The following is a 13,127-nucleotide window of genomic DNA, read 5'->3' as shown; positions in this document are numbered from 1 at the left end:
AGTGTTTTCTATTGTTACCTCACCTGTGAGGCTCACAACCACGCTGTGAGATGGGACCCATAATTTCTATTTTACAGGTGAGAAATTTGAGTCAGATACCTGAGATGCTTTACTCCTTTTCGTTATAGATCGAATTGTTTTCTCAAAAATCATTTTTACCAGGGTAACATGTAGCGTTTTTGAGGACACGTTATGGAAAGATTTTACCGAAGTCACAGGGGAGCCACGTTGCTGTTTACAGAAAACTGAAATAAATGCATTTGAATTACAGGGTTAGAGGACGATCCCAGCAACCCTAGGATAGCAACTCAGGGAAAGAAGGGGAAGAGTAGACAAAGGTCCCTCTGGAGTCTCCCAGGACAGTGCACAGCTCCCCTGGTCCTTCCACTGCCCTTCACCAATGGGAAATATGTACAGGGTAGACTTCCAAACGGACACAAAGAAAACTCCCTGCTTCTCCCTCGCATATCCTTTTGTGATACACACAGAAGACCATGTGAAAACACACACACACACACACACACACACACACACACACCCCACACACAATCGGTTTCTGTGAACAAAACAAAACAAAGTCTGTGTTCCTTGTTTAAAGTGATAGCTTCCTCACAGGGCAATTTTGTCTCAGTTAAATTCGAAAGGGTTTTCAGAGACACACATCCACAACATTCTAAGAATTTATTCTTTATCTTGTGTCTCGACAATTTGAGAAAGAAGGTAGGTTTCAGGACTAATTTGGAAGGAAAATGTGAAGTCAAATAAGCTTTATTTTTTTAAAAAAATGCCAGTTATCTTTCCACTCCTTGAACTCTTTCCGTGCCCCCCACCCCCACTTTCATTAAGCAGGCTCCCAATCTTGGAGGTCTCTGCTCTGAACAACTTTCTGTCCCCAGTCCTTATTCCTAGAGGAAACAGAAAGAACATTTAAAACAAAAAAAAGAAGAAGAACATTACCTGGGGAGATGTAGCATTTCAGATGATTCGGAAACAAACTTAGGTTCTAGGTTCATTAAGAAATGGGGACGGTGAATTTGAATCATCTTAGAGCATGAAAACCAAATTTCTCGGAGGAGGGGAAAAGAAAGCGAGTGGCCCGTACGGGGATCGAACCCGCGACCTTGGCGTTATTAGCACCACGCTCTAACCAACTGAGCTAACCGGCCGCTCCCAATTTCCTGCTTTGTTATTCTTCTCACCCGCATCCCCGCCACTGCTCCACTAAAGTATTAAATTCTTTAATGTAATTCCTGTTTGTCTTACAGGGAGGAACAATTTGTCAGTTGCTTTAGAGTCTTAATAGAAACGAGAAATTTCCTCTCAATGCAAAAACAGAACAAAATAGCTCTATTCGTAGACTTGAAAGAGGACGCTTAAACCTTTCAAACTGTGGCTAATGGCCCAAGAATTTATGGAAATATTTGCTGCCTTCTGAATGTCTAGTCAATACATGCAGACAATGAATCAGATTCGGTGAAATATTAACGAATCTTTGCCTCGTAAAAGCCGTTCACTAAAACAACATACAAATTGGTACCTGAAGGATTTTCCCAACGAGTCTGATTCTCGATGGTCCCACAATCGAGATCGTCCCAGGTTTCTTATGTCCAGATCCTCAATTTGGGAGTCTTCCTATGTGTTCCCTTAGATTCCCAAAGTGACCTCAAATCAAAGGTCGCTTCGAAGACCTTGGTATTGGAAAATGCTAGAAATGTGGTTCTAGTCACCATTCCAGGGGCCGTTAAACCGAATCGTTGTCTACTCAGCCATTGTTTCCCAAAAGCATTACCATTGTTTTTAATATCTTGTTTATCGTTCCAGAGATTTTGAATACATAGACAATGTTACCCAAGTGTTTTCTTTTTTTCTCTTTACGAATAGTAGCATTTTATACACTTTTTAAATCCCTTGCCTTTTTAAATTTTTACTTACAATGTATTTTTGCAACCTTTCCATATCAGAATAGACAAGTGTTCTCCATTCTTTTAAAAATATGTATAGTATTATATATACTATACACGTGTATACCTATGTAACAAACCTGCACATTCTGCATATGTACCCCAGAATTTAAAGTATAATAATTAAAAAAATATACGAGTAGTAGTTGGCCAGGAGCAGTGGCTCACGCCTGTAATCACCACACTTTGGGAGGCCGAGGTGGGCAGATCATCTGGGTCAGGAGTTGGAGACCAGCCTGGCCAACATGGTGAAACCCCATCTCTACTAAAAATACAAAAATTATCCAGGCATGGTGGCACACGCCTGTAATCTCAGCTACTCAGGAGGCTGAGACAGGAGAATCACTTGAACTTGGGAGGTGGAAGTTGCAGTGAGTGGAGACTGTGCCACTGCACTCCAGCCTGGGTGACAGAGTGAGACTTCATCTCAAAAAAAAAAAAAAAAGGTATAGTATTCAATTATGTTAGTATATATCATAGTTTAATGAGCAGTTAGTTTAGTTTTCCATCCTGCTATTGCAAACTATGTCTATGAACATACACCATCTCTGATAATCTGCCATGATACCACGCATTCATGTGGAAAAGCTGCATCAAAGAATACGTATATTGGCAATTTTGACGGCCATTGTCCCCCTGTGCTTTAGAGGGTTGATCCCAATATTCTTTTTCCTTGCTTGTTTGTTTTAACTATATTGAGCACAAATAGGACGCTGGGCACATTTCTACCCCTCTTTCTTCCTGAATTACAGTCAGTGAAAATGTAGAGAAATTCATACTGGGGAATGTTTGTTTCTGGAATATCACCTTCTCTCAGTTAGGCAAGACTTTGGGAATGTGACAGAATCAGGTGGGAGAAGGAAGGGGCTGAATGGAGAGCAAGGAGAAGGGCCAGCAGAGGCCTTCCTTTGTGCACCTCAGAGAGAATAACATGGCAAAAACACCTGATGGGAGAGGAGCTAAGACAGTGTCAGTGTGTCTGGTGATTAAGACTGAGTTGCAGAGTGATGTGCAAGCAGTAGGAGATGAGACCTGAGGAGGAGAGAACATGTGCATGCTGCAGGACCCTCTAGTAGATTATTATAAATAAATCAGGATACTTTACTTGATGGTGAAGAGGATGGGGCACTAAAATTAACAGGCGTTAATTGATCTATATTGAGTCTAAACTAAGAACTATGATTACTCTGTATAGGCCAAGTTAAGGATTTTTGAATTGGCCCTACCAACAATGGGAATCCATGGAAGGATTTTAGGCAGAGAAGTCTCATGAACAGATTTGCATTTTGAAAAGATCTTTTTAAGCTCCTGTAACAGACAAGCCCATTGTTACCGGGCCCATGCTTAGCTTCCATCACTGACATTAGGCTATTCAATTCATGTAATCAATCTGCCAGCACTGTAGAGGCTAATTATTAAGGCTAGCTGACAAAAACTGGTAGAATCATTCCAGTTAGTTAGTTGTTTAGTTCTGTGGTGGACGCACTCTGGTTAACTTAACTTGTGACACAAATATCTTCACGCTTTGTGTCCACACATCTCCCCACCTAGGTTCCTTTCGAGGACCCCAGTGTATGTACATGTAGGGAAACACCCTAACTTTACCCCATATCCACCTGGAGCGTCCTTAAGTGGAACTTTGCCATGCCCCGGTGGGAGCCAGGTTCCCAGCAGCGAGTGAGCAACCAGATCCCAGCCTGGACCTGGAGAGGCATGTCCGGCCCAATGTTCCATGCAACGCTATCTTCCAGCAAAAGTGCTACTAGGCATTGATCCCGCAGTGGAAATGCTCCGAGCCAAAAGGCCCTTAAACAAGGCTCCTGCGAACGTAATCCCTGAGGTCTTTGTGGCGATCGGGAGATGGGACCATCAAGGGAAAGGATCGTGGAGAAACAGGCGACGCAGTAGCCTCTGCCCTAATTGAGCTCTCCCTGCAGAATCTTGTCTTATACGTATTCCCTCCCCATTCTCTCTTCTTTTCTTCCCTAAAAGTCATGTGATGTTTGAAAATATTGTCTGACAATAAATGAATTGCTGGAGACTGGTAATGTTCACTCAAGTGGTCAGGGACTCTTGGTCTAGAAGCAGAGACTTTTACTTATGGAAATCCCCAAGAGCCTCTCTTTGAATAAAGCCGGCAGGCAACAGTTCGCATTAGGAAGAGAGCAGAGACCCCTCCACCCCCAATCTCGCCCCCTTTAAAGGCAGGAACCTCCTCCTATTCAGAACACTGCTGACAACATGCAGAGAGAAATACCTAATAGAACAGTATTAAAGCTTTTTGAAAGCTGAGAGTGTTCGAGAGATCGTGCAATGGTGCCTTTGTAAGGACGTCCACTGACAAGGTAAGCTAAGGGAATCTTGAAAAACAGAAACACCCCGAAAAATTACAAGCTGTTTCCGCTCGGTTTCGACCCGAGGACCTTTCGCGTGTAAGGCGAACGTGATAACCACTACACTACGGAAACCGATGTACACCATTGGCTTCCTTCGTTAAGGGAGAAATAAATTTTTCTCTTTCAACTTTGGTAACGTCGAGTTGATTGGCCTTTCCTTTCAGTAAATTATCAAGGTTACTATGCTTTTCTTTACTACAAAGTCCTTCATTAAAACTTTTTTTTTTTTTTTTTCAGACGTGACTGGAGAATTTAAGAAAATTTCCCCTGAGATGCGAGGCTCCTTACTGTAGACGTTGATTTTTTTTCTTTTTCTTTTTTTTTTCTTTTCACGGGGCAGAGGCAGGAATTCAGAAGAGTGTGATTTCGTTGTTGTTGATGTTTATGGAAAAAAATATAAGGAGATGTAATGTAGTAAACAAGATTCTACATAGTGTAAAAGGAAGGGTTGTGGTGGCCAGAATATTGCGAACTTAAGTTGAGGCTCAAAGTGAATGTATCTCCTATCTTGATGACCAGATGTCTGCGTTTCCTGTCTGGAGATCTTCATATTGTTCTGCATATATCACGAAGGTAAGCATGTTTACAGAATTTGGTAAGGGCAGAGGACTATCAGGAAAGTGGAAAGGTTCTATTGTCTATCAAATACCTCTCTATACAGCATTCAATTTGTGTAGTTAATTAGTGTCTCACTGGGGTGATTGTGAAAATCCTGTTCAAATACACCAGTCTGCATTTTTCCTTAAAGATGCTGACCATGAAGGCCATTGTTATTATCTGTCTTTTTTAAAGGGAAGAATTCAACTCCTCTTTCCCTACTGATTACACAGTTTCTGCAATTGAGTCCCAAATCTGAGAAAAATAGGAAACTACTCTTTTACTAATTCTGCAATTTGGACAATTAACTATTAACCTCAGTTCCTTGTCTCAAGATTACCGTTTACTTTATAGAATGGTATGGGTTCACATATTATTCAAATCGTGTTTATTGTGTGCCCATTGCATATATGGGCATTGCAATGGACAGTAGGGTTTTATTAGTAAACGAAACCAGGCACTGCACCTGTCTTCTTGGAAATTATGTTCTTGTGAGAGACAGACAGTAATCAAGTTGTCATCCAAATTAATGCATCATGTCCAAGAAAAGAGGGACATATAGTGCTCTCATTTAATATATGAAGATTAATTTAGAAAGTTTAGGGGAAGATTTCTCTCAGAAAATAATGATTCTGCTCAAGTTTGAAGGTTGGGGAGATGTTAACTAGGTTTAAAAGAGTGTTAAAGGTAAAAGAAATCATATGTACCCAAACCCATGGTAAATAAGAGGGACTGATTTGCAAGTAGGACAGTGTGGTTGGAGAGAAAGGGGCAGTGGGGTATGAAATAAAGCTGAACACATGAGAGTCAGCCGTGGAGAGAATTTCAGGTCATAATATTAAGGATTACATTATTAAATAGCTATAAAATGTGTGATAATCGGCTCTTTTAAAATGCCAGTTTCTGCCCTTTATCCTTTTGTTCTCTCAAAGTACATAGGATGTGAGACCTAGTGTGACCTAATCTCTAAGTTAAAACCAGCTAAAATTTCCCCCAAATAATTTGGGAATACTCAGAGGAATTCAGATCATATGTATACCCTTAGCCAACTAAGAACAAAGACGATGGTTTCAGTTGAGAGCCCAGCAAATTTGACTCCCCTGCCTAGAATTCCAGTTCTGTGTTCTCTCCGCCCTAATTCCCCTACCCCATCCGGTGCTGGGCTCTGCAGATGCACTAGGATTTAAGACATTGAAGTGTAGGTGGACTAGGGAGGTAGTAGCACTTATTTTCTAGTCTTGTACTCAATCAAGCAGAAATCCTGCACTCCATAGTTCTCTTTTTTTTTAAAACCAAAATCTGTGACTGAAATACACTCCAGTAACTCAATACACTATTAAACCATTTCCTCCTCTCCTTTCTCATTTCAAATTCCCTCAAACATCCTGGCAAATCCAGAGCCCGCTGTGCACAGTTCTGATTCCGGGCGGAGTAGGGCTCCCTCCTTGCAACCAGGACGTCTTCATCCCCACCTTGAGCTGAGCTGGATGTCGAGTCCTTGGCAATATCCTGGACCAGCTGCTGCCAGTCTAGATACCCTGCCTGCGAGGGCCCCAGTGCCGGATTTCATGTCTGTCTGTTCCATAGACCTATTTCTAAATCACACACTCAAGTAAACTCATGCTAAGCCAACCTCAACCCAGGCAGGACTATTCCGTGCCTAAATTAAACTCGCTAGAGCGGTGACTCTAGTGACAGTTAGATAACTGACAACCTCTGGCAGAGTGGCCGCCGAACCCAGGGAAGCCTCTGCCTGGACTCCAGACCCCTGCGCGTCTCCCGGGATTCCTAGAAAGGTGAGGCTCGGAGTTGACCCTGTTGCGGAAACACCTTAGCAGAGAGACGCAGATCAAGTTGGGCTGCTGACCAAGTCCCTGAAGGAATTGCTGGTGGTAAGAGCAGGGTCGCGGCGGCAACCGCGGCGAAGGAAAGCAGAGTGAGGTTAAGTAGTCATCTCTATCCAAAGAGATCTGCCGCAGTTCCAAACAGGAAACTTTTCTTAGTAATCTTCTCTATCCCCTACTACTTTCCACCCCATCCCCTCCACGCACAAATCTCCTGCGGAAGGTTTCTGAAAATAATTCTGTAAAGGAAAAAACAACAATAAATGTTTGCCAGAGATGGATGACACCTGGTAGCGTCGTCTCTCATTTTTCGTTTGTTTACTTGTTTAGACCCTCTTCTCTCTCTCTCTCTCTTTTTTTTTTTTTTTTTTTTTTTTTTTTTTTTTTTGACTAATTGCAAATTGTTCAGTAGCCATTTGGCTGTCTTTGTGAAGCTCGTGTTCAAATTGTTTAACCATACACCTTAAAGTGCAAATGAAAACAAAGCCTATTAAAGAAAATTTAGAAAAATCCTTTTTGCCTTTGTGATAGTCAAATGTTTTGTAGATTTGACAAAACAAGTAAGCATTTTTAAAAAGATTGAAACTATGGACTTCATCCAAACTAAACGTTATTTTCATTAAAAGGCTATTGAGAGAGAAAACGCCAGCCTCAGACTGGAAGAAGGTATTCGTGAGACAAATTTTTTGGAAAAGCTGTTGTTTCCACTGGATTTAAAAACCAGAATCCTTTCACAGGCTAGGCGGACATGCTAATTATTACATTACAGAAATTCCCTGCTACAATCAGGCCTTTCACAGCAGAATGAGATGGTGATTCTTTGGATATACTGAAACCTAATAACTTTTAATGTTTCTCTTTTTTCTTTTTCTTACTTTCTTTCTTTCTTTTTTTTTTTTTTTTTTTTTTTTTTTTGAGACAGAGTTTCTCTCTTGTTGCCCAGGCTGAAGTGCAGTGCTGCGGCGATCTCAGCTCACTGCAACCTCTCTCTCCTGATTCAAGCAAGTCTCCTGCCTCAGTCTCCCGCCTCAGTCTCCCAAGTAGCTGGGATTACAGGCAGATGCTGACACGCCTGGTTAATTTTGTATTTTTAGTAGAAACAGGGTTTCACCATGTTGGTAAGGCTGGTCTCGAATACCTGACCTCAGATGATCCACCCGTCTTGGCCTCACAAAGTGTTGGGATTACAGGCATGAGCCACTGTGCCCAGCCATGTTTTTTCTTTATATTTTTACCCACGTGTGTTTCTTTCCTTCATGCTTTTTTTTTTTCTTTTTCTTCCCCCCACCCCCCCGAGATGGGGTCTCACTCTCTCCCTGGCTGTAATGCAGTGGCACGATCTCAGCTCACTGCAACATCCACCTCCCAGGTTCAAGCAATTCTCATGCCTCAGCCTCCTGAGTACTGGGATTACAGGCGTGCGCCACCATGCCTGGCTAATTTTTGTATTTTTAGTAGAGACAAGGTTTCGCCATGTTGGCCAGGCTAGTCTCAAACTCCTGACCTCGTGATCCGCTGGCCTCGGTCTCCCGAAGTGCTAGGATTACGGGCGTGAGCTGCCGCACCTGGCCCTTTCCTTCATACTTTCTATTTGTTAAAATTAATGCTATAGAAACTCCATGATTCATAACCAAATACAGCTCATACCTGGAGTCTAAATTTCTCCCCCAAAGCTAGGCAGAATAAACACAGGGATTTGATTTCAAGGAACTCTTCAATGTTTTCCTATGGCTTTGATTTCCAACTCTCTTCTTGACCTTGAGGAGCCAGGAGGATCCAACACACTAAGATCTGGAGACCACTCAAGCTTCTGCAAAGTCAATGCTTGTCTGGAGGACACTGCTGAGCAGGGGATGTGATGGGGGAGGGGTGGGCTGTGCTCAGTTGACTGTCAGAAGGTGATGAAAAAAGAGGTGGTATCTGCGAATTCATGTGACTGGGAGTTCATGTGTGGTGAGTGTGTCTAGGAGTCATCAGTCATTCTATTGTTTGTGTCACTCATACTGCTCTGGAAAGCATATGCTCAGTGATTACGTCAATCTGTTTAATGGACAGATGATGTACAACATTCGTCTATTCTTTATTTCTTTTCCTATTTCAACTGACATTTGTCACTGTCTTTTTTCCTTTTCCAGCATTTCCCGGGTATCTGGAAGATGCTCAACAGTGAGATGGTGCTCTTCCTCCAAATCTGTTGACATGACAGGACAGTGCCACTTATGAATCTCTGACAAATAGCAAAGTGGAAAACTCCTGCTCTTGGCAGCTAAAACTTGGATTGATCACAATGTTTCAGGAAACAGAGAAGAAAGACAGTATTTCCCAGTTAGCAAGATCTTGAGTCTTATGATTTTTTTCTGACATTAAATCTGAAGTATAAATGGCATGAGTTTATTATTTTCAACAATTTGATTAGACATTTATTTCAAAGAAATTAATGAGTAGCCTACAATATGCCCCATCCTGAGCTAGGCTCTAGAGGTATCAGATAACCTGAAAAAAATGGACGTGCCCGAGGTAACAAAGGGCTCAAGCCCTGATTTTCATTATAAAATTACCCAAAACAGGGTGGTTATATTTTAAATTGACAAATGAAACCTCGGAGATAAATACTCATGCACTATCACAGAAACATAGAGAAGGGGAAACTCTGTCACTCCAAATAATGAGGAAAAGCTTTCAGAAGAAGTGATAACTGATCCAAGACTTAATAGATGAAAAGTAAGAAATTGGCTGATGAGAGATGGAGGGGTTAGGGGAATCTGTCATTAGAGGCAGCATGGAGAAATAAGTCAGTGTTTGCGGAGACTCCAAGGAATTCTAAATTTGAGGCAGGGAGTAGGAGCAAATAAGACAAAATGAGAAAATAAGGGTTAGAGCAGGAAGAAAGAGGACTATCTTTCACTTAACACTTTAGTGTGATGTGCTGTGGAGAGTTAGGAAAGTTTGAAGAAGAAAAGTTATATTTTCCTTTCAAGCTAAAGTCTCAATGGCTGCTATGCAAATGAGAAATTTAGGGGACCAAATATGGAGACAAAGGAGCAAGGAAAGCTTTTCTGCATACCTTAAGGTAAGGCCTCAGAAAATTTATACTTTAATTGGATTACCTGAAAGAAAGAAAAGAGTCAATAGAGTAGATGTAATCATTGAAACGATTATCCAAGGAAATTTCTATAAATAGAAGCCTAGTATCAGACTTCTGAACAGTAATATAAAAAATTAGATCAGCATTAAAAAATAGAAATAAAGTGTGAACCAAGAATTATATAACAAGCTAAGCTAATCTTCAAGAATCAAGATTATGGAAAATAAATCGGGAGGCTGAGTCTGGAGAATCGCTTGAACTCAGGAGGTGGAAGTTGCCGTGAGCCGAGTTGTGCTATTGCACTCCAGCCTGGGCAGTGAGAGAGACTCTGTCTCAAAAACAAACAAACAAACAAAATATTTATATATGTATATATATGACGACAACTAAACGATATCGTTTCTTCAAATTAAGGTATTAAGTGTTACTTAATACCCCCTCTGGCAGGTGAAATTATCTTGATGACTGTGCTTGGATTCAGCAGTGACAATCTATAGTTTGTATTCAGACATATTGGTTGCGTTCACAGCGTTCATAGATGATCGATATAAATGATGAAAAGCTAACACCCACTGTGGCCCGTTCGGGGATCCAGCCCGCAACCTTGGCATTATTAGCACAACGGTCGAACCAATTAAGTTAACCGGTCGTGACGCGAAGTTCACTTCCCTCTTAACAAGATACATATATGTTTAAAAAAAAAAAAAAAAAAAAAAAAAAAAGGCCGGGCGCAGTGGCTCACGCCTGTAATCCCAGCACTTTGGGAGGCCGAGGCGGGAGGATCACGAGGTCAGAATATCGAGACCACCCTGGCTAACACGGTGAAACCCCGTCTCTACTAAAAATACAAAAAATTAGCCGGGTGTGCTGGCGGGCGCCAGTAGTCCCAGCTACTCGGGAGGCTGAGGCAGGAGAATGGCGTGAACCCAGGAGGCGGAGCTTGCAGTGAGCCGAGATTGCGCCTCTGCACTCCAGTCTGGGTGACAGAGCGAGACTCCGTCCCCCCTCCCCCCCCCCAAAAAAAAACCAAAAACAAAACAAACAAAACAAAAAACTATTTTTTTCTCTCTTCACCTTTTTTTTTTTTTTTTTTTTTGAGACGGAATGTCGCTCTTGTTGCCCAGGCTAGAGTGCAATGACGCGATCTCGGCTCACCGCAACCTCCGCCTCCCGTGTTCAAGCTATTCTCCTGCCTCAGCCTCCCGAGAAACTGAGATTACAGGCATGCACCACCACGCCCGGCTAATTTTGTATTTTCAGTAGAGACGGAGTTTATTCTTGTTGGTCAGGCCAGTCTAGGAACTCCCAACCTCGGGTGATCCGCTCGCCTCGGCCTCCCAAATTGCTGGGATTATAGGCGTGAACCACCGCGCCCGGCCTCAAGCAATTTTCTTATTCGAGTTCAAAATGGGTCGTAAAGCAGCGGAGACAATTCGCAATATCAACAACGCATTTGGCCCAGGAACTGCTAATGAACGTACAATGCAGTGGTAGTTGAAGAAGTTTTGCGAAGGTGAGGAGAGCCTTGAAGATGAAGAGTGTAGTGGCAAGACAATTGAGAGCAATCAGCGAAGTTGATCCTCTTACAACTACCAGAGAAGTTGCCAAATGACTCAGCGTCGACCATTTTACCGTGCGGCATTTGAAGCAAATTGGAAAGGTGAAAAAGCTTGGTAAATGGGTGGCTCATGAGCTGAGCAAAAATTTTTTTTAAAAAATCGCCGTTCTGAAGTGTCATCTTCCTTTATTCCACGCAACAACGAACCATTTCTCCATCGGATTGTGACGTGCGATGAAAAGTGGATTTTATACGACAACCGGCGACGATTAGTTCAGGGATTGGACCGAGAAGAAGCTCCAAAGCACTTCCCAAAGCCAAACTTGTACCAAAAAAGGTCATATTCGCTTTTTGGTGATCTGCTGCTTGTCTGATTTACTATAGCTTTCTGAACACCCGTGAAACCATTACATCTGAGAAGTATGCTCAAATCAATGAGATACACGGAAAACTGCAACCCCTGTCAGCATTGATTAACAGGAAGGGCCCAATTATTCACGACAACACTCGACTGCACGTAGCACAAGTAACGTTTCTAAAGTTGAGCGAATTAGGCTACGAAGATTTTCCTAATCCATCATATTCATCTGACCTCTCACCAACCGACTACCACTTCTTCAAACATCTCCACAACTTTTTGCAGGTAAAACGCTTCCACAACCAGCGGGATGCAAGCATTTTCTAACTGTCCAATCCCGTAGCACAGGTTTTTACCCTCCAGGGATAAATAAACTTATTTCTTGTTGGCAAAAATGTGTTGATTTTAATGGTTCCTATTTTGACTAAAAAAGATGTGTTTGAGCCTAGTCATAATGATTTAAAAATTCACTGTCCGAAACTGCAATTACTTTTGCACCAACCTAAATATTAATTTTAACGAATTGAAAGTATGAAGGGGCTGGGCGCGGTGGCTCAAGCCTGTAATCCCAGCACTTTGGGAGGCCGAGACGGGCGGATCACGAGGTCAGGAGATCGAGACCGTCCTGGCGAGCACGGTGAAACCCCGTCTCTACTAAAAAATACAAAAAACTAGCTGGGCGAGGTGGCGGGCGCCTGTAGTCCCACCTACTCGGGAGGCTGAGGCAGGAGAATGGCGTAAACCCGGGAGGCGGAGCTTGCAGTGAGCTAAGATCTGGCCACTGCAGTCCAGCCTGGGCGACAGAGCAAAACTCCGTCTCAAAAAAAAAAAAAAAAAAAAAAGTATGAAGGAAGAAACACCCTGTGGATAAAAATATGCTAAAAAGGAAAACATATTAAAAGTTATTAGGTTTGCGTATATCCAAAGAATCCTCCTTTCATTCTGCTATGGATTGCTGCACAGAAGAGAAAGTTTTTTGGGGTGTACTGGTTAGCACATCTGCCTACAAGAAAGGGGTCTCAGATTTGAAACTGATGAAAACAATAGCTTTTCCAAAAAGATTTCTCACTTTATCGAGAAATACAAATAATCACATTCCCTAAATGCCAAAGTCTTCCCGTTCTCTCTGTTGTTCCAAACTTAAATATGAAAGGTTTTCCCAGTTCTTCTAGAAAAAGGACTCTGCCAGATTTGGTCTAGGCCATTTAGTCATTTAGGCAAAAAGGTGCTGTTAAGTCTACATATTACCATTATACATACACACACACACACACACACACACACACACTCTCTCTCTCGCTCTCTCTCTCTCTCTCTCTGATTCTTCT

The 13,127-nt window shown here is 42.2% G+C and overlaps 2 non-coding genes and 1 pseudogene across 2 annotated transcripts; 1 reads left to right on the top strand and 2 right to left on the bottom strand.

Annotated features, from left to right (window-relative positions):
* Nucleotides 1-1,092: 1,092 nt before the first annotated feature.
* TRNAI-AAU (transfer RNA isoleucine (anticodon AAU)) lies at nt 1,093-1,166 on the bottom strand. The gene has a single exon. It is a non-coding gene; the product is annotated as a tRNA-Ile (tRNA).
* A 1,666-nt stretch (nt 1,167-2,832) lies between these two features.
* LOC126953337 (histone-lysine N-methyltransferase SETMAR-like) lies at nt 2,833-12,227 on the top strand (annotated as a pseudogene).
* On the bottom strand, nt 4,357-4,429 carry TRNAV-UAC (transfer RNA valine (anticodon UAC)). Its single transcript has one exon. It is a non-coding gene; the product is annotated as a tRNA-Val (tRNA).
* Nucleotides 12,228-13,127: the final 900 nt, after the last annotated feature.

This window comes from Macaca thibetana, chromosome 4 (assembly GCF_024542745.1).
Source record: "Macaca thibetana thibetana isolate TM-01 chromosome 4, ASM2454274v1, whole genome shotgun sequence".
Lineage (NCBI taxonomy): Eukaryota > Metazoa > Chordata > Mammalia > Primates > Cercopithecidae > Macaca > Macaca thibetana.
The sequence above is the reverse complement of the archived record's forward strand: the minus strand, read 5'-3'. Positions and strand labels throughout refer to the sequence as shown.